The sequence below is a fragment of the Ceratotherium simum genome, chromosome 21 (genome assembly GCF_057802395.1).
Source record: "Ceratotherium simum simum isolate JZ-2026a chromosome 21, ASM5780239v1, whole genome shotgun sequence".
In the NCBI taxonomy this organism is placed as follows: Eukaryota; Metazoa; Chordata; class Mammalia; order Perissodactyla; family Rhinocerotidae; genus Ceratotherium; species Ceratotherium simum.
The window spans coordinates 23,813,917-23,834,932 of NC_141920.1; the positions used below are offsets into that span (position 1 = coordinate 23,813,917).

The 21,016-nt window shown below is 50.5% G+C and overlaps 1 protein-coding gene across 8 annotated transcripts in view; it reads right to left on the reverse strand.

Annotated features, from left to right (window-relative positions):
- Nucleotides 1-21,016, reverse strand: part of EPB41L1 (erythrocyte membrane protein band 4.1 like 1) — a 119,077-nt gene that overhangs the window by 83,309 nt on the left and 14,752 nt on the right. For 7 of the 8 annotated variants that reach the window (XM_087445327.1, XM_087445326.1, XM_087445330.1 and 4 more), the window contains exon 2: nt 18,934-19,006. The exons of the other annotated variant lie outside the window; for it this stretch is intronic. The gene's annotated coding sequence lies outside the window, so the exon portion shown is untranslated. The remainder of the gene's footprint in view (nt 1-18,933; nt 19,007-21,016) is intronic. 8 annotated transcript variants of the gene reach the window in all.

A 21,016-nucleotide genomic window follows, 5' to 3' on the forward strand; every position in this document is an offset into this window, starting at 1 on the left:
AAAAAAAAGTGTCTGACAGAAAACCAAAAAAGAGAGTAAAAGACTAAGAGATGAAGCTAGAGAATAGGAAGAACTGGAAAAGGGAGGCCATAGTAAGACGGAAATGGAAGGATCCAAAGGGGAGACACACACTGCGCACGCACACCCTTTCAAAGGCATCGAGCGCAAATGGAGGAAATTTTCAGCAGGGATTTGCATTTCCAGGGCACTCAGGGCCTGCTCTCTACCCTCAGTTCTGCCCCCACTGAGGAGCTGTTCTGATAATTTCTGAAGCGCAGGCCTGTGGGAGAATCTGGCCTCACTCCTCTTCCCTTCCCAGAATCCTCAGGGAAACAGGGAAGGATCAAATTCCAGAAGGCGGTGCAGGAAGGAACAACAGGTAGAGATGGCAACTTCCAGGTGGCAGAGCAGCATGTGCAAAGGCCCTGAGGGGGGTGTGGGGAACACTGTGCGGGGAACACTCCAGGTTGGCAGAAGCCTCGGGTATGTAGAGGGAAGTGGGAAAGAGAGAGTGGGGCAAATGGTGAAAGGCCTTTATTGACCACCTACCATATACTGGACACTGTCCCACATCATGATCTCAGCAATCTTTAAAGTATTCCTAACAGGCAGGTATTAAGATACCCATTTTATGGAGAAAGAAATGAAAATTCAGATAAAGTGATTTGTCAAAGGAAACAGATGGTAAACAGCGAGTAGGGATTCAAAAACCAGCTGACTCAGCCCATGGGATATCAGTACGTACGGCCAAGGACATGGGCTCTGGAGTCAAGAATCTCAAATCTCACTCTATCCCTCACTAGCTGTGTGATCTGGAGAAAATCACTTAACCTTCTGAGTGTCAGTTCCCTCATCTGTTAAGTGGGAATGACCATAGCACCTACGTCCTATGGTTTTAAGAGAATTAAATGTAATATTGCAAGAAAAGTGCATTGCATGCAGTAATGCTAAGAAACATTAAGTGGTTTTTATTATTCATCGTGCTTAGGCCTCTAGGCACCCCACACACCCCCCCAGAGACAGAGCTGCAGCCATTGCTTGTCCCTGGCTGAGTCCAGTGCAGTCTCTGGAGCAAGAGGCCAGACCCAGACCCCTGAGAGAACTAGGAGCCCAGGCTGGGCAATAACCTTGCAGGAGCAGCAGGAACATCCTGGAAATGACCTCCTCCGCTCTCTGTTCTCTATTCCATGACCTGGGAAAGTTGTTATGCAGACGCTCAGCAGGAAGCAGTCTAAGCAGTCTCCGTTCTCACACGGTGAACAAAATGCAAACACCAGGGCTGCCAATTCACCTACCCACTGGCCTCCACCACCGGCTGACTCCCGCTCCACAGCACCTTCCAGGACCAGGTCACCTACAATCGCAGAGTATCAACACCAGGAGACCATCTAATTCACCCCTCGTCATACAGATGGGAACACTGAGGCCTGGAGATAAGTGGGGACCTGCTTAAGGTCACACTGTGAGCAGTGGCAAAGCTAGAACACAGCCTGGGCCACCCAACTCTGTGGTCTACTGGAGTTTCCGATTGCTTTTGCCATCTCTGTTTTTTGTTGTATCAAATTTAAGTTTACATATTCAAATTTCAAGAGGTTTAGTCACTCCTACAAGCCTAATTCTGGGAGGATGGCCTTATGGAAGAGAACTTTGAGGACAGACAGCCCTGGGTTCAAATCTCAGCTCCACCAGTTCCTAACTGAATGGCCCTTCACTTATTTATATATTAGAAGAAGACAATGGAGGGCAGCAGCTAACAGCATAGGTTACGGTCCTAGCTCTGCCACTTCCTGGCGGGCGAGTCACTTTACCAATCACTGCTTCAGTTTCCTCTTATGTAAAGCCTGCCTCACATAGTCATTTCAGTATAGAATGAGAAAAATATAAATAAAGAATCTGGTACAATGCTTGCTATGGAGTAAGCACTCAATAAATAATGTCTATTGTTAGTACTATTATCTTTAATGCTGTGATTGGAGCACGTTGCCAGCAGGTAGCAAGAAGTTACCTCAGTCTCAGAGCTCTTGCTCTCTCAGCTCCCCTCATGGAATCATGGAGTGCTACAGCTGCCAAGGGCCCCATTTTACAGACAACAGAATAGAGACCCAGAGGGAAATGATTTGCTCAAGGTCGTGGAGCAAGTTAATGAGAGAGCTGAACTAGAACCCAGATCTCTTGACTCCTACTGACTTAATTCCACAAGCACAAGCTCTTACTCTCCAGGCAGCTATGTTCTTGCTTGGATATGGGGGGAAAGGAGGATGGACTTTCAGACCCCAAATACCAAAGTGTAGTTGGCTTCAGCCAGAACAGAACTAGAGCAACCTTGCCATCATGGAAGGCCCAGGCCAGAAGCAGGGCGGGGCTCTGTGCTGGCAGACCAGGCCAGCTGGGCCAGCAGCCAAAGTGGCACCATAGGCGCAGCTCGGGGCCCTCTCATCAGCTACATAATAAAGTAATTACGGGATTAGGGATAAAATTAGTCACTTGTGTAATTATTTTGCTTAGAACAAGAACAGAAAGGGCCTTTCTAAAGAGTTGTTCCTTGGCCCCTCCCAAGAGTGTTGCTGCAGAGATGCAGATGAGTGAATACACACACAAACACATATACACATGGCAGTGATGGTGGTGGACAGACAGGCCTGCTTGGCTTCCTGTGGCAATGACTCACAGTGGGGCCCATACCAACTTAACCCAAAAGACCAGGAGCTACTTTCTCTGATGTTTGCCTCATGGAACACCTTTGTCACAGTGTCACAGGGTATACTGCTTCCCCTCAGGGCCCTCCATCACAGAGAATCTGGTAATGCATCTCTTATGCGCCTCCCCAACCACAGCATAATTAGATCTGGGTTCCCCTGGCCCTTCCTCCGTCGTGGAGGTTGGTGGTACAATTCCAGCAGTACCTGGTGGTCCACTAATTCAGAGAGACCCCTGGTATTGGCCACTGTGGTAGAATAATGGCCCTCCAATGATGTCCATGTCCTAATCCCTAGAATCTGTGAATACGTTACCTCACATGGTAGAAGGGACTTTGCAAGTGTGATTAGGCTAAGAATTTTGAGATAGGGAGATTATTCTGGATTATCCAAGTGGGCCCAATGTAATCACAATGTCCTTATAAGTGAGACAGGGAGGCAAGAGAGTGAGAGTCAGAGAAAGAGATGTGACAACAGAAGCAGAGATTGGAGTGATATCATTGCTAGAAGAGGGCCACAAGCCAAGAACGTAGGCAGCCTCTAGAAGTGGAAAGGGCAAGGTACAATTGTCCCCAGGAGCCTCTAGAAGAAATGCAGCCCTGTCAGCACCTTGATTTTAGCCCCATAAGGCCCACTTTCAGACTTCTGGCCTTGGAACTATAAGGTAATGAATTTGGGTTGCTTAGAGTGAATGACAGGCTTGACAAAGGATGGTCTGGCGCAGCCCCTACACACAGGGAACAGGCTCTTCAGACCTGAGAGGAACCAAAAACAGTTCCTGCCCCTTCACCCTGGACACTGGGGCTTTAAAGTGGCACAGCAGTTGGGCAAGATTTACTAAGTGCCTGAAAGGCATCCACAGCCTTTGACCCAGAACTCCCCTCCTGGGACCCCACCCTAAGAGATATCATCTGAAATACAGAAAAAGCACTTTATGCCACGTTTATTGCAGTGTTATTCCTAATAGCAAAACCTGGAAACGACCCGAATGTCCATCAACAGGAAAAGGGGTGAACTGATCATGATTTAATGGACTCCTCTGTAACAACACAAAAGGCGGCTTTGCATACACCATCCAGTGAAAAAGGCAGGACAGCACTGAAGATGCTCTAGGGAGGATTATGGCTACATAAGGGGAAAGCAGAGGGAAAAAGTTGGAAGGCAACACGCCAAAATCCCAACAATACCCAGCATTTTTTTCTTCTTCCTGTTTTCCAAAACCTCTGTACTGTGTTATTACTTTCATAATTAAATATATATATATATAGTATTATTTAAAAAACAACAATAACTGCAATGGAGCCCTCAGGAACCCACACACAGAGCAGACAAGGAGAGAAGGGGGAACAGGCGAATGAGAGCAGGCCAGAGAGGTGGTGGGAGAGCTGGAAAGAAGGGTGTGGAGTTGTGGAGACCAAGGAAAGAGAAGGAAGTGGGGATCCCTGGGAGGCGCTGGTGACCTGACACTTACCCCTATGCCTCCAACTGCATTCACAAGGCAACCCAGACGCTAAGAAGGCTCTAATCATCAACCCCGACACATTCCCACCGAGGAGTCTCAGAGTGCCCCCACCATGACCAGTGTCCCCAGGAAGAGCATTTCCAGTGCAAACCAGGCACCCAGGAGAAACAGTGATGCACCACATCCATGGCCATGCACTCCCATCCCAGCCCAAGGGAAACAGAGGACGCCTCACATAGAACAGCCTGGTCAGGATTTGCTCGTATCTTCAGGACAAGGCTCTCCCGGTCCATAACCACTCACCAATTCTACCACCTGTATTCCTACATGGACCCACATTCCACACATGCATACACACACATGCACACACACACACACACACATACACATTCACTTCTTGGGCTCTTCCTCAGCCTCTTTGAGGCATATCCCTTAGATTCTGTGCCTCCTTGATGTAAGCAGACACACAAGCACGCCCAGAGTCACATCTCGTTCACATGTATGCCACCCCCACACACACACTGCCAGCCTGCTTTCTTCTCCTAAAAACCCCCTTCCTCCCTCTCTCCACCCACCTCATCCAGACCCCAGACAAACCTGAGCACAGGAGGGAAGGTCCCCCAGCAATTCATGTCCAACTTCACTGTTGCATCCCTGCCTCCACCACACCCATGACCAGCAGTGGCCAAGTCTGGGCTGCTGCTTCTACAGCCCAGAGGTGGAGGGAGGCTGGGTCACAGAGCTAGAAGCTACACCAGCTGTGAAGGCCAATGACCTAAGAAGCCACCTCTGACCCTCCATCTAGTGAGTCAACAAGAAGCAGGGCCCAGTCACTACCAGCTGTCTCCTATTACACCCCCATTCCAAGAAAACTGACATCCCTTCCTTCAGCCCACAGCCCAAACGTAGGGGCCATCCTCCCGGTCAGCCTGTGGTAATGAGTGTGGCTAAGCCAACACAAGGCCAGTACCAATTAGGCCGCCCTCTTTCCGCCAGTGAGCTCAGCCTCATTACTTTGCTCCATTTTCAGCTCATCTGAAAAATCCTCATTTGAGGTCCCTGGAGGATCTTAAAAGTATTATTCAAACATTAGCTCTGACACATAGCCTCCTCCACTCAGACATCACCCGCCCAAGGCAACACTTTTCTCCCTGCTTTTTGGCACTGCCAGGAATGAGCAGCATCTACGGTCTGCCACGTGGCACCACAGGTCTCGCCACCTCAAGCCCTCCCCAATCTGGACTTTCCCCAGCTCTCTGACTTTTTTAGAGGAGAGACCAGGGAAGGGGACTTGGTGCCTCCTGTATGGCAGGCATGTCATCTTCTTCAACCTTGGCAACAACCCCATGAGGTTGCATTATGCTTCCTGTGTCATAGATGCAGAAACTGAAGCTGAGCAGTCCTGTCAAGGTCACCCAGCCAGGATGTGGCTAAGTTAGGCCTGGAACCCAGGACTGCTGTACTCCTGGGCTCTTCCAACTGCCCCACTCAGCCCACCATGCTCTGCTCTGCACACTGCCCAGCCCTGCCCTCAGTGGAGATGGGGCATCCATCATTTGCTATCCTTGGCTTATTACCCTGAGTCTGGGTCCAGGCGGAAAGGATGAGACAAGAGGGGCTGCAGGATTTAGGGTTTCTAGGAGAGGCTTCAGAGAACACAACTTCCCTAGGAAAAAACAAAACGAAACAATGCTAAGAGCTGGTTGCAACTCCCTATTCTGCCCTGCATATTACAGGGTCAGAGCCCAATAAGAGGCCAGATGGGAGGTCAAAAAGGAGAAGATGTGGGCTGTGTGGTCAGAGAAGTCAAAGCTGGAAGGACCAGAGAGTTTAACCCAATGCCTTTGTTTTTATAGGTAGGGAAACTGAGGCCCAGAGAGGGGAAGAGACACACCCAAGGCAAAGAGTGAGTCTGTGGCTGTGCCAGGATTCAAATGATGGTCTTCTGACTCTTAGGTTAGCTCTGCTGGACCTAGAAGAACAAAGGGCCTGGAGAAGATGCTGCCTGGGATAAACGAATGAGTGAACGAACAAGGGGACTCATCACCTCTAGAGCTGAGGGGGTGAAGCACAGAAACAATGCGGTGCTTCCATGGGGACCCCAGCCTCGATCTAGTCTCTCAACCCCTGGAAGATGTAGGCAGGAGGGAGGTCCCTCTATTCACCAAAGCTCAAGCTCCACCAGGAGCCAATCATGGCCCTAGAAGGAGGCAGAAACTGTGGTTCCCCTGGCAACACAGACAAAGGCCTCTCCTGAGCACAGCCATCAGCTGGAAGAGGGATGTGGAATGTATTCATCTCACCCAGATGGGGTTCTCCTCTCCTTTTCTCATAAGGAGGGAACCAACTCAATCCTTCTGGTTTTAGCCACTAACCTCCAGCCATACCTCTGGGCCCATCTCAGATGGGAAGGAGGGGTATGGATGGGCTTCTGAGTTGGGGGCTTAGGACAATAGTTGAGTCCTACCCAGTCTGTGGGGGTCTGTTGTCACCAGGTGCCTCGAGTTGGGACGGGGGCCTCTGTGGATGTACGTCAGTTCATCACACCCACACCCCTCCAAGAGGCAGTGCCGGCTACAGAACCACAGAAGAGCCTGGAGCTGGAACGGAGGCGCCTGGCCCAGGCCCAGCTCTGACATTAATTCATAATTGGACCTGAGCAAGTTTCATCTGCTTTCTCTTGGGGCCTCATTTCCCCCATCTATAAAGCATAAAGTCTAAGACCTAGGGTTCTCTGGAACAACAGCTCCCAGTCCACACTCACCAAAAACAATAATAAGGAGAGGTGACAAGCAGGAGCTTACCTTATACCACTTTTGAAAGGTAGCCTAGCCCTGGGCCAGAGCCTTGGAATACACAACCTATTCCACTAACTGGAATTGCCTCTTTCTACACACTTTGAGGAGAAGGAAGAAAATCACAAGAAAACTGGTGGACTCTGAAAAACAGCTCCCAAATAAAATCCCCAGCTTTGGCCACCGTTAGGCCAAGCCACCACCCCCTCCCTCATCCAGTCGCTAGCCAGGCAGGGAGGAGGTGTGTACAGTGTCCCCACGGCAGGCTCTCTTGTCACTAGGCGAGGAGTCAATCACTCAGAGATTTTAGAAAGATTTTCCACACTGGGAGTCAGAACAAAAAGACAGGTTTCTCAGGAAGCTTCTCAATTCCCAGAAAAGTCACACTATTGACATCAAAACCCACATGCATTCGCCATGCTTTCAGCTCTGTAATCCCGCCGTCAATCTACGGAGAAACCCGGCAGACATCCAGGATGCAGCTGCTTCCCCTCTCCCTCCATCCCCAGCACCCACCAGGCCACGCTCTGTCCACTTGCCCTCTTCACCCACTCTCTGATCTGCTCTCTCTTCTCCACTTTCACATACCAGAGTTTAGGCCCATCACTTCTCACCTGGGCCACACCGACAGCTTGCCCATCAGTCTCTGGGCCTCCAGCCTGGCCCGCCCAACCCATCCTCCCACTGCCAGAAATGGGACCACATCGTTCCCAACCTAATACCCTGCAGTGGCCCTCATTGCCCCACTGATAAAGTTCCAGGTCCTGGCCCAATATACACGTGCTGCAGGATCTGGGCCTGCTTGCTGCTCCACTGTCTTTTCTTGCCATCTCCAACACACACAGCAAACTCCATCACTCCAAAATACCCTCTTGTCATGCCTCTGCACTTTTCTCTTTGCATTGGTGGTTCCCTCTGCCTGGAATGCCCTTTCTGAACCCCCTACTGTGGAATGAAGATAGCGGCTCACATTTACTGAGGGCTCAGTATGTGCCAGGCTCTCTGCTAAGCCCTTTGCACGCACTACTTCATTTATCTTCACCGAGACCCTTTGAGGCAGGTACTAAACGCAGCCTATTTACAGACGAAGAAATGGAATCAGAGACATGAATGAACCCGGCAGAAGTCACATGGTTGATAAGGGGAGAAGCTAGAATAGAAATCCAAGCATCTGACTCTCAGGTAGCCTCAATCCTTTGCCCCCCAGGACAGCGTAGTGGTAATGTGGAATCAGAAAATACAGCATGCTCCCAACAGCACCCCTTCCTTCCGGGCCTTCCAGAACCGCATGCCTCAGAGAGCGCCTCTGGAAAGGGCCCAGCCTGTTCCTCGCTGAGTTTGCCCCCCACCATGCACTCTTCCCAACCACATAGCACAGCATCTCCAAGTACACAAAGTGTCTGAGCCCACACCTCAGAAGCAGAGCTCTATAGTTACATTAGTGGCCCAGCAATGACTTCCAGCCACTTTCAGGAAGTCTAAACTCTTTGGCCGAGCATCAGGGACCACCAGGATCTGGTACTGGCTCATCTTCTCAACCTAAATTGCTCACTGCATCCTCTGCCCCAACACATGCATGTTCTAGCTGCAATTGGCGGGTATTTACCATCCTGCCATGTTGGTTCTCACTAAAGCTGCCATTTACTGAGCACCTACTAAGAACTACATGCTAAGCCAGGCACTCAACTAGCACTCTCGTTTCCCTACAATTCATTCATTCCTTCATTCATCTAACAAATACCTATTGAATTACCTACTATGTGCCATGCAATGTGGAGTCAAGGGTGAACATGACATTAAAAATAAAAGACAAGGGGGCCGGCCCCGTGGCTTAGCGGTTAAGTGCCTGCACTCCGCTACTGGCGGCCCGGGTTCAGATCCCGGGCGCACACCAATGCACCGCTTCTCTGGCCATGCTGGGGCCACGTCCCACATACAGCAACTAGAAGGATGTGCAACTATGACATACAACTATCTACTGGGGCTTTGGGGTAAAAAAAGGAGGAGGATTGGCAACAGATGTTAGCTCAGAGCCGGTCTTCCTCAGCAAAAAGAGGAGGGTTAGCATGGATGTTAGCTCAGGGCTGATCTTCCTCACACACAAAAAAAGATAAAAAATAAATAAATAAATAAAAGACAAGGGGCCAGCGTGGTGGCCCTCTGGTGGTTAAGTGCGTGCCCTCTGCTTCGGCGGCCCGGGGTTCACAGGGTTGGATTCCAGGCGTGCACTGATGCCCTGCTTGTCAAGCCATGCTGTGGCCGCATCCCACATAGGGTAGAGGAAGATGGGCACGGATGTTAGCCCAGGGCCAATCTTCCTCAGAAAAAAGGAGGAGGATTGGCATCGGATGTTAGCTCAGAGCTAATTTTCCTCACAAAAAAAATAAAATAAAAGACAAATTGTTAAAAATTAAGATAAGCATTACCAGTGTAGGGGACAGCAGAGGGCGGTGTCTAATTAAGCTGAGTCATAAGGATAAGGACCCAAGGCTGCAAAGAGCCAGGGAAAGAGAATTCAAAGCAGAAAGAAAAGCACATGTAAAGGTCCTGAGGTGGGAAGAATTTGTTAAATAAACAGAGAGAAGACTCCTATAGCTGAAGTAAATGAATAATGGGGAGATACATGACTGGAGAGGTGGAGGCAGGGACCAGCCCATCAGGGCCCAGCAGGCCATGCTAAGGAGTTTAGACTTTATTCCAAGAGCAGAGGAAAGACACTGAGTGACATGGTCTGATTTGTGTTTTACAAATATCACCCTGGCTGCCACTTGGAAAGCAGACCTGAGAATATAGATAACATACATAACGTAATACATGTGAAGAAACTAGCATAGCACTGGTTCAATAAACGTTAATTCCCTTCTCCTTCTCTCTCTACCCCGACCCCAGGCTATTCCTTCTTCTGATTTACACATGCCAGAATTTGAATTCTCTGAGGACCTATTATTTGTACTCTTTACTATTAGATGTGTCCAGAAAGAGGGTGCAACTTGCCCAGAGTCACACAGTGGGGCTGCAGCAGTGGTGGAACTTTCCTACCTCCCCTCTTTCCCCTGAACTGGACCCTGGGTTGATCTCAAAGTCAGGAGGAAGAGGAGGCAGTGAGTGCTGAGACCTTCCCCTTGGGTCCTCATTCTCCTCCCACCTCTTCATGGAGATGCTCAGAAAGCCTGGTTCTCAGGCAATTATGGGCTCAGGATGGGGGGGAGGGGAGAATCTAGAGTAAGCCCCACCTCTAGGTATATGCTCTCCTTCTGCTTGAGTCAGATAACAGCAGGCCAGACTATAGAAAGAAAACACTTCTAAAGGAGACTGGATACTTGCTAGGATGTTAGCTGATCCTATCACCATCCCCAGGAAGCAAGCAAGGGTCATGGCCCTCATTTTACCCATTCAGAATGCGAGGCACTCAATGTGCTATGACTTGCCCAGGGATGGAGAGAAAATGGCAGAGCTCTAACTGGAATCATTATACGGGGCTGTTTGAGGATTACTGAGCCCCAAGCTCCATTGTATAGCTGAAGACACTGAGGCCCAAGAAGGGAAAGGGACGTGACCACGGTCACACGCTGAGGAAGCAGTGGAGCCAGGACTAGGAGTGACCTCTGCTTTCCAACTCCCCAAGCAGCCTCCCTTGAGAAAGGTGGGAAAGGAGGAAGAGGCGAGGCTGGATTGGGGGTGAGAGAGGCAAGGACAGGGCAGTTCCTCAGGCCTGCCCTGCCCCAGCTCCTAGCTGCTCCTGGGTGTGGCAAAACCTGCCAAACCAGTCCCCATGCCAGGGCCAAGTGGCAGAGCCCAGAGCTGCAGGGGTGTAGGTGGCAGGGCCCAGAGCTATAGGGGTGTGGGTAGGCTAGACACCAAGAGCTGGGGGCCAAGGAGGACACAGAGAGGTTCCTCCTCAGCCTGGCCACACAGGCACAGCCCCAGGGCCAGGATAGGCGCTCACAGCTGAACCGCTCCATTACCCAGAATCAGGCACAGCCAGGACTCATCAGGCCTCCTATCCCCATCCGTCACAAGGGCCTGTCCTCTGCTTCCTCTCCTCCTCTGGACACTCAGCATGTCAGCTGTCAGTGCCACTAAGGCAAGAGACCCAGGAACTTACCTGGGAAACATGACAGGAGGCAGGGAAACGTGACAAAAATGACACACAGACACTTCTCCCCTCCCAACCACAGCCACCAGGATGAAGTTCGCCACCCTCTGCCTTGTCAGATACACACATGCTCTACCCCTTGCCCCCCTCCCACCTCAGTGACCAAGGGCCAGGAAATAGCTGAGTACAACATGCGATTATGGGAGAGGGGGTCAGAACACCTGTGTTCCCACATAGCTCGGTGACACTTGGTGCAGACTTGGGAAAACCTGCCCTTCTAGGTCTTCAGTTCCACTGCCCTTCCTGTGGAGGGGCTAGGTCAACTCCACAGTTTCAGGGTACCCTGAAGTACCCTGAACTCCAACCCATCCCTCACCACCTCCTGCCCCAAGGAAAACATAAGAGGTTACACCCACCAGTGTGCAGGGCCCCGGCTAGACAGGACGGGCTCCTGGGTCAGGGGCTGCCTTGCTGGAACCTGTTCCGTCAGCACTAGTGCCAGCAGGGGAAGCCGGGCACACAGGCCAGCAGGAGGCTTCTCAGGCCAGATTATGGGGGAGCTGATGATCCTGCTGACTTTTTCCTGGTGCTCAGAGCCCAGTTCAGAATCCACTCCCAAGGCCTGCAACATCTAGGAGCCAAGTAGGCAGGAAGGGACCTTGGCATCAGCCTGGGCTCCTCTGAGCACGGGACACGTGGGCCAGACAGGTGCCCCACAAACGTCAGGGACTATTCTCATATCTCAACCACTCCCCTCCTTTGGTAGACAGGGAGGAGGAGGCCCAGAAAGAGGCAGGGACCAGCCCAAGGTCACACAGCCAGGCTGTGGCAGAGGTGAAACCACCGCCCAGGCCTAACTCTCAGCCCAGGGCTTTCAGCACTTGGAACCTCCCACAGCAGAGATGCTTTTTTTTTTTTTTTGGAGAGGAAGATTGGCCCTGAGCTAACATCTGTGCCAATCTTCCTCTGTTTTATATGTGGGACGCCTGCCACAGCATGGCTTGATGAGTGGTGCATAGGTCCATGCCCAGGATTCGAACCTGCGAACCCTGAGCCGCCAAAGTGGAGCGCGAGAGCTTAACCACTACACCACAGCGCCGGCCCCAGAGATGTTTTTCCAAATGCAAAATCATGCACCCCACAGAGGAACTAAGAGACACCTTCTTCTCCACCCCTTGGGAGCTGCCAGAGACTGGTATGAAGTTCTGCTGCTCAATACCCATCATGTGTGTACCTGCTGTGTGTGCCTCCGTGTCCTAGCACATGGGACAGTGCCTGGTGTATGGCAAGAACTCAGAGAAAACCGGTTGATTAAATCAAGACTCAATGGAGGAATGACTGGAGGCAGAATCCACTTCTAAGCACTGGGATGGGGGAGCCAGGACCCTGCCAGGCTATATTGAACATGCAGGGACACTGTTGGCCCAAAGCTTCAGAAATCCTGGGCCCAAAAGTGAGAGACAGGTTTCCCCTAATCACCCTGAAGGTGCAGACTTCAAGGCTTGTGTGTGTGTTTCTGTGACTTGGCAAGGCCACCAAGCCAGTCACTCTGTCATTTATTCAGTCACTTGCTCACACACTCTCCAAAACTTATGGAGTGAAAATCAGGGTAACAATCATCCCCCACTTTCCTGTCAGTGCTGCCACACCCAGAGGCTGATCCCCACAGCACCTTCCGCCAGGAGTTGAGTTCCCAAAGCTGGAAGACCAGAGCTGAAATCATGGGCAAGCCACTTCTCCTCCCTTAAGACTCTCAACGCCTTGTAAAATGGAGATGGTGACACCTTCCTGCCTCCCTTAAGGAGTGCTTGGAGTGCTGTGAAGGCCACATACAGTGACGGATGTGAACATGCTTCATAAACTGTAAAGTGCCAAACAGATGTAAGAGATTATTAATACCAATAACATTGCCATCACTAGCCAACTGGCCCTCACAGAATCCCAATCTCTAAATGTCGATTATCATCATCATCATGGTTACCAACAACACAGTAACATCTACCAGTTATTAAGCACTTGACTGTGTGCCAGGCACACTGCTACACATTGCCTGAATGCTCTCATTTGGGGTCCACAACCTCTGAAGTGAGAACTATTACATCTCCATTTTACAGATGGTAAAACTAAGCCATAGAGAAATGAAGTATCTCATTCAAATTCACATAGTAGGTGATAGAACAGGGGTCTGCACCCAAGTCTGTCTGAGTCTGGAGCTCAGCTCTTTTCAGCTTCATTCCACTGCCAGGGTGGGAGGATGTCACCTTGTCAAAATGACTCCCCATTTGCCAAAGCCTGATGTGGCCCTGAAGTGACACGGTCACTTCACTGACCCTTGCAGTAGTAACCCTCTAGGTGGGTAGCAATGGCTAATTTTGTTGTCCCTGTTTGACAAATGAGGCAACTGAGCCCCCAGGAAAACTTGGCAACCATGTTGGCATCTGGGCCAAACCATCACACTGGTTTGGCCCAGATGCCACTTTTCTGGGAAAGCCCAGGGTGCCCATAGGAAGAATTTCTCTGGGGCAGAAGTAGAGCAAAATGAAAACACTCAGTGGACACTGTGTTCCGCTTAGTGAAACAAAGTTGTGGATTTTCTGGGAAAGGGGCCCGCCATATCAGTCCAGCCTGAGCCCAAGCCTTTTCCCAGCCTTGCCTCTCCAGCTGCCCTGAATGCAACAATTGTGCTGACCCTGGCCTCAGTTTCCCCCTCTGCTCCCTGGGCAGCAGGCTGAAACACATGCCTCCAACATCCCACAGAGGGATCCTCCCAAAAAATGGCTAATCTCATCCACCTTGTCAAAAGAAAAAGCCCAGCTTATTACGTCAGCCAAGATTGGCAGGAGCAGTAAGTTGGGGCTGGATTGAGGAACCCTCACTGGTGAGTGAAGCTTTATTCTACAAGCCTTAGGAAGGCTGGAAAGGTCTGAACCAGGGACATGACCCCCACATACTGGGCTGGACCAAAGAAGGAGGGCCAGAGGCTGTCCTAATAGCCATCAGCACTGGGCAATGGGAAGAAAGATCAGGATTCCTGGACACTGGCTTCTGTCTTATAGCTCTGCTCTGCTACTCATTAGCTGTGTGACTTTGGATAAGTCACTTACCTTCTCTGAGCTTCAGTTAACCCACCCACAAGATGAGGATGATTACATCCTCCCTGCCTTACCTCTCAGGATTATGGGGGAAATATGATGAGATGATGAATAGAAAAGCCTTTTGTAGGAAAAACATAAGGGACTTAGATTCCAGTCCAGGTGTGACAAGGTAATAAGGGCCATGGGGATGAAGAACCCCCCAATGAAAGAATTCCCCTGCCTCTCTCCATCTCTTTTCCTCCTACAAAAATACTAGAATCCCTCCGAGAAGGGTCAGAGAAATCCAGGGATCCCAGAGACAACAGTGGTCACAGAAGGAATGCTGGACATCTGGGCCTTGTCTGGATGACATTCATGAAGCCTAGGCCCCTCAGAGACAGCCCCTCTGGCTCTCAGGTAGGCAGCAAGCCAGGGTAAATGATCTGTATCCAAGCAGGAGAGAGTCAGGGTAGCCAGAGTCAGCATTTTAGAGCCACTGCTAAGGAAGAGGAGTTGGTGGGCAACAGCAGGAGAGGGGAGGGGCAGGTCTCCCTGTGGAGTCTCTCACACTTACATCCATCCCTCCTGCAAGAGACAATGACGCAGCCACCTTTCACGTGACAACTTCACCTGTGTCATTTTCCTCCTCTGAAGAATCTGTGAAATGGAGGCAATAAAGCCTCTGACACACTGTAAGCCCAGTTCAATACATATGACTGCCATTCTTCCATCTTTTGAAACCAAGGAGCCTCCCAGCACTAACATCATACTCTTAACCCAATTTTCATCTGAGTTGTTTGAAAAAAAAATCCAAAGTCACTTTCAGGACACAGTCCAGGCTCTGAGGGCATTACCCATCTTCTGACGAGGTGGATGAGATTAGCTGCGTGTGCAGGGGGAGGTAGGGAATGGGAGGGGGGTCGTTCCACGGATTAGAGGTACGTGCTTCAGCCTGCTGCCTGGGGAGAAGATGGGGAATCCTACCCCTCTCCAAGGCTGCTAGAAACCACCCTGGCTCGTTGAGCTTTGTGCCCTCTGGAGGAAGGACTGACCCCTGGGCAATGGACCACCAGGAGGAGGTGAAGGAGGGACTGACACCTGTTGGTGCCTGGGTACCCTGTGTCCACCAACCATCTGGGGCCTGCCCTCCTCAGCTCTGGGAGAAAAGGTACAGGAACTGGGCACATGTGGGGAGCTTTACATCTCTGAAGAGAATAGTATGGAAGAAGGGGGCTTCTTCTATGAAGCCTGAAAGATAGCTGGCCACCCTCCCCTCACCCTACTCCAGCTCTTTAGTTCTGGCCAAATTGAACTATTCTTGCTTCTCCCTTCCATGGCTTTTCTCAGGCAGCTCCCTCCTCCAGGAAGCACATTTTGACTGCTGTGCCCCATGCTCCTCCCTTTCCCTGAGCTCTCTCCTCTGAGTGTCAGCTTCACTTTTCCTGTCCCTCTCCAATGACTATTTGCACTGTTGACTGTGTCACAGCCACGCCTGCACACAGTTATTTCCCCTCTGGTGGACACAGGTGATTGTAGTGGTTTCTAGCACAGGCTCTGGAGATAGGCAGAACTGAACTCAAACACCAGCTTTGCCGTTTATTAACCATCCGCCCATGAGTAAACACTTATCCTCTCTGAGCCTCCATTTCCTCTGGAAAATGGAGGCAATCATAGTACCTACTCCAGAGTTGTTGTTGCAATTAAAAGAGATTAATGCACATTAAGTTTTCGGCACAGAGCCTGGCACAAAGTGAGAGCTCATAATGTGACTTAACTGTTATGGTGATCTTTCAGGCAGGTTCAGGATGATTTTTCTTTACATCTCCTAAAACACCTACCACAAAGCCGCACACTGGATGGATGGATTTATATTGAGGCAGACCCGCGTGCAACATAAGGAAGCCCTTTCCAACAGGCAGAGCTGTGTAACCTGGACCTGGGCTGTCTCTGCAGGTTGTGAGCTCCATGTCATGGAGCAGCATGCCAGCAAATGTAGGACAGCCACTTGAACTACCAACCAGAGGCAGTAGACGTAGTGATCAGAGCATGAGCTCTGAAGCCAGACCCCTTGGCCTTGAATCCCAGCCTCTCCACTTATTCAACGTGTGACCTTCACTAGCTGTGTCTCGGCTTCCCCATCTATAAAATGGGGATAGTAATCGTCACGAGGATTAAACGAAATAATACATGTAAAGCAACAAACATGTTCAGCACAGGGAGTGTAATTCAGTAAACACTACCTATTATTATCACTGTTGGTATTTGTAGGCCCACGAGCTGTTCATTCTCCTATAACCCAGGATTCCACTAACATCCTAGTGTGCTCTTGGGGTTCTGTCTGCTCAGCAGCCCTCCACTCTCCCTTCTTCTGGTGACAGCCCCGCCCCTCTATTAGCTACATGTAGGCACATGACCGAGGCCTGGCCACTGAGAATGTCCCTATCCCCCAGCAACAATGATTGAACCAATCGGAGTCCTTCCCTTCGACTGATATATAGATCCTAGCAGAAAAATAGTTCCCTCTTTCTGATTGGGTTGCTAGGCTGGGGCAGTAGATAGCCAGTTCCTAATAAGGGCAAAGAGGAGAAACAAGCAGTGATGGGAGAGAAAATGGAGAGTCCACTTGAATACTGATCCTTTAATCCCATGAACTGCCCCAGGATCCATTGAAGTCCTGTTCTGGTTTAAGCCACCTTGAGTTGAGATTTTGTGACTTGTTTCTAAAAAGCCATGCCCAATCATACAGGCCCTACCCAAGATAAGGTCTGTGCTGGCCATAAGCAGGCAGAAGCCAGCTTTATAACTGCTCCTGTGCTTTCCGACACAATCCCTATCACCTGGGCTGCAAGGGACAGTCTACAAAGCATGTTCTCAAGAATCGTCCGGACTCAGTGGTCTTCAGACATTGCTTCATGGAATCCTGGGACTCTGCAGAGACACCTCCAAAAACATCCATGGAACAAAGAGCAGTAAGGAAGACAGCAAGATTCTGGGTAAACTGCTGTGAATTCAATCACAGTTGTGCTGTTAACAAATGCTATATATTGGGATTCCGCTGCCCCAAAAGATTTGAAATACCCTGTTCTAACTGAGACGCAGAAGGGCATTAACTAGTAGCCAGGGCTGATCTGTCCATTCTCATTCCACAGAAGAAGAAACTGAGGCCCAGAAAGGGGAAGTGATGAGGCCAAGGCCACAAAGTCAGTCAGTGTCAGAGCAAGGACTTGAATGCAGGGCTCCAGACTTGCAGGGCAAATGACTTCCACTGCACCAGGCTGCCTGTGAAACTCTATCATCTCTCACATTTCCTGTCTCCTCCAGTAAACTGATGGTGATTAATACCTCAAGTCTCATCTTTCTCAGTTCTCATCCCTACAGAGTTGACTGCTTCTGAGCCTGGCTCCTTGGAGGGCTTATGGAAGCTCAAGGAGCTTGTGGAATAAGTATATGAACCAACCTCTATCTCCCCTTACCACAACCCCCTCCATGCACACATAAACTTAGTTTGCCCAAATGTCAGGGAAAGACTGGCAGGCCCCCTCCCGGGAACTCCTAATCCACCTCCTCTGTCCTGGCTGTGCTGTGGCTGTGGACAGAGGATTCCTTGTTCCCAGTGCTTCCTGCCCAGAGATCTCCGTGGGGCCCATGTGCTGGCAGGAAAGAACCAAATTGCTCCTTTTAACTGAAACTAAAGCTACCCCCTAGCCCCTCCACCCCCAGGAGCAACACACTCCAGTTCTGTTGGGCATTTATTCTACCTGCCCCAGGCTGGCCCAGCCCCACTCCATCCCCCATAGCCCCTGCTCCCTAGACACACACACACACACACACACACACACACAGGAAAGTTCCCCTAGGGGTACAGAGGTGCCTCACATCTAATAAAAAATAAAAACCAGAGGATTCTAGAATGACAACATCACAGCCCTGGCAGTTGTGCCTTATTAATAACCCCACAATGACACTTGCATGTTACTTGCAATTTCCCAGTCAGTATAACCTCATTGGCTCGGTTCCCTCTCCATGCCCTCACCCTGCCAGAGTCACAGAACCTCCAAGTTGGAAGGGGGCTTTGACATGCCCCAGGCCAGTGGTTTGCAAAGTGTTTTGCATGGAGCCTAGGAAGGGTTCCGTGTCATTGTCTAGGGGTTGCTGGGGGCTGAGGAATCAGCCAATTCGAGTCCCACAGGCTTACTCTAACTTCAGCACAGCTACCACCTCTTGAGCTGTTTTGTACACTGAGATTCTTTTGTGTTCTTTTGAAAAGGGAATATTCCTGCTGGAAAGTTTGAAAACAACTCGTTTACTCTGACCCCACCTTCCCTCACCGGCTGCCCTGACAATGTATACATGACCCTGAGGCCAAAAGAAAGGAAGGTAGCTGCCCAAGGCCACTCAGTAGTCAGTGGCAGAACCAGAATGAAAAGGCCCTCTCCTGAATGTAGTCTACAACCTAGGAGTGGTTAAACAAGACAAAACAAGGGCTGCAGGGTCGGTGGATCCAACTTCCAGGTCCAAGGTCACCCGTCACGAGCCATGGTGGCATGAATAATCAATACAGGCAAAGCACGTTGTCTGACTCAGAGGTGCTAATGTGCATTTCAGTCCCTACCCCAAAATAAGCCAAAACCAGAGAGGACCCTCAGCACTGGCCCCCGTCCTTTCAAACCCACCAGAAATTTGTGTCCTAGAAAAACCCGTACCCTCCCCTGCAGTAAAATATATTAAAATAGAGGGCTTGAGGGCCTGGAAGACCAATTTGTCCAACCTGAGCAGAAGGAGAATTAGGCTGTGCCTTTGTAACACTCACCCCTCTTCCGTTCACACCAGCTCCCCGGCGGGGGGGGGGGGGCGGGGGGGGCGGGGAGACGTCAGTCAGGCACCTAGAAGGAGGAAACAGCGTTAGCTCCTCTGAACTGAGATCATGGGCCCAGCATGGAGCCAGAAATGAGAGGCTGGCATTTGACTCTCTGAGGAACCTTAGGGAAGTTGCTGAACCTGTTAAACAGAAAGGCCCCTGTGGGGCTGGCCCCATGGCTTAGCGGTTAAGTGCGCGTGCTCTGCTACAGGCGACCCAGGTTCGGATCCTGGGTGCGCACTGACGCACTGCTTGTCAGGCCATGCTGAGGCGGCGTCCTACGTACAGCAACTAGAATGATGTGCAACTATGACATACAACTATCTACTGAGGCTTTGGGGAGAAAAAGGGGGGAAAAAAAGGAGGAGGATTAGCAATAGATGTTGGCTCAGGGCTGATCTTCCTCACCAAAAAAAAAAAAAAAGAAAGGTCCCTGTGACTATGCAGAGAGCAAAAGGGAAAGTAACAAATACAAAGCTGAGGCAGCCAGCAGGGGCCAGGCCACGAAGGGCCTTGGAGGCCAAGGTAAAGAGTTCAGTCTTGATTCTAAGAGCAATGGGAAATCATTGATTTGTAGGGTAGAGGATGGACTGGAAAGGGGCAAGAGTAGCTTTAGGTGTACAAGTTAAGAGGTTGTCATGGTTGTCCAGGGGGCACAGGACAAGGGCCCAGACTGGGGCGGTCGCAGTACAGCTTGAAAGAGGTGGATGGATTCAAGAGATACTGTTGTGTGTGTGTGTGTGTGTGTGTGAGGACTAGCCCTGAGGTAACATCCAATGCCCATCCTCCCCTTTTTTCTTGAGGAAGATTGGCCCTGGGCTAACATCCATGCCCATCTTCCTCTACTTTATATGGGACGCCACCACAGCATGGCTTAATAAGCAGTGCGTCGGTGCTCGCCTGGGATCTGAACCTGCGAATCCCGGGCCACCACAGCGGAGCACGTGCACTTAACTGCTGCACCACCGGGCCGGCCCCCAGGAGATACTATTTAAGCGGTGGTAGACTGAATGCAGAAGGATGGAGAGCAGAGGCCTGCCTATCCCTCAGGCACTTCCTTCCATGTCGGGTCCGTGGTCTCCAGCACCCAGAAAAAAACATGCCCATTGCTCTCTCAACCTGGCCTATCCTTGCCTCAGTCTCCCTACCTGTAAAATAAGTGTGGTTGGACTCAGTGGTCCCTAAAGTCCTTTTAGCATTAATATTCTGTTCTGGTCTAATTCACTCAGAGTATTTAAGCCCCTTTTCAATCACCTTTAGGCCCCAACTGCAGGCCTGGCCTAGTACACAATGGGGCAGGATTGTTGGAAGGAGAAGCCTCACGTCCCCCGGACTCACACACTCAGAACAGTAGCAGGGGATACTTCACATAGAACACAAGAATCAGGCCAATAGGAAGGTCACTGGGTTGGACCAGCAGGAGCAAAAGCTGTATTCCCAAGCGCCTTCTCTCTGCGCCAGGTCTGGAGGCCGGCATGAGCCTCAGCACACTGCTACTGCAGCTGTAACATCAGTCACCCAGCAGCTTGCAATCCACTTCCCCATCCACTGTTTCCTAGCACCCAGGCCAACCCCGGGAGGCAGTGCAGTACAGTGGTTATAAGCCTGGGCTCCGTAGTTACACAGACCTGGTTTGAATTCTGGCTCCACCACTCCCTAGCTTTGTGGCCTGGGGCAAGTCTCTTCACTTCTCCGAGCCTTGGTTTCCTCATTTGGAAAATAGGAGTACTGTAATGGTGTCTGCTTCCAGGGCTAACTGGAGGATTAAGTGAGATGACACGTGTGGAAAGCTCAGTAAGCGCCTTATCACAACGATCCAAGAGGTAGCAGCCTCCATTTACAGCTATGGTAACTGAGACCCAGAAAGGTGAAATGATGCACTGAAGACCACTACAGCCAATCAGTGCAGGGGTGAGACCCAGAGCCCAGGTTCTTAACCACCAGGTTGCATACACACCATTTTGGCTCCTGCTTCTCAAATGAGGAAGTTGGGATTAAAAAATTACAAGTGACTTGACCAAGGACACAAAGAGAA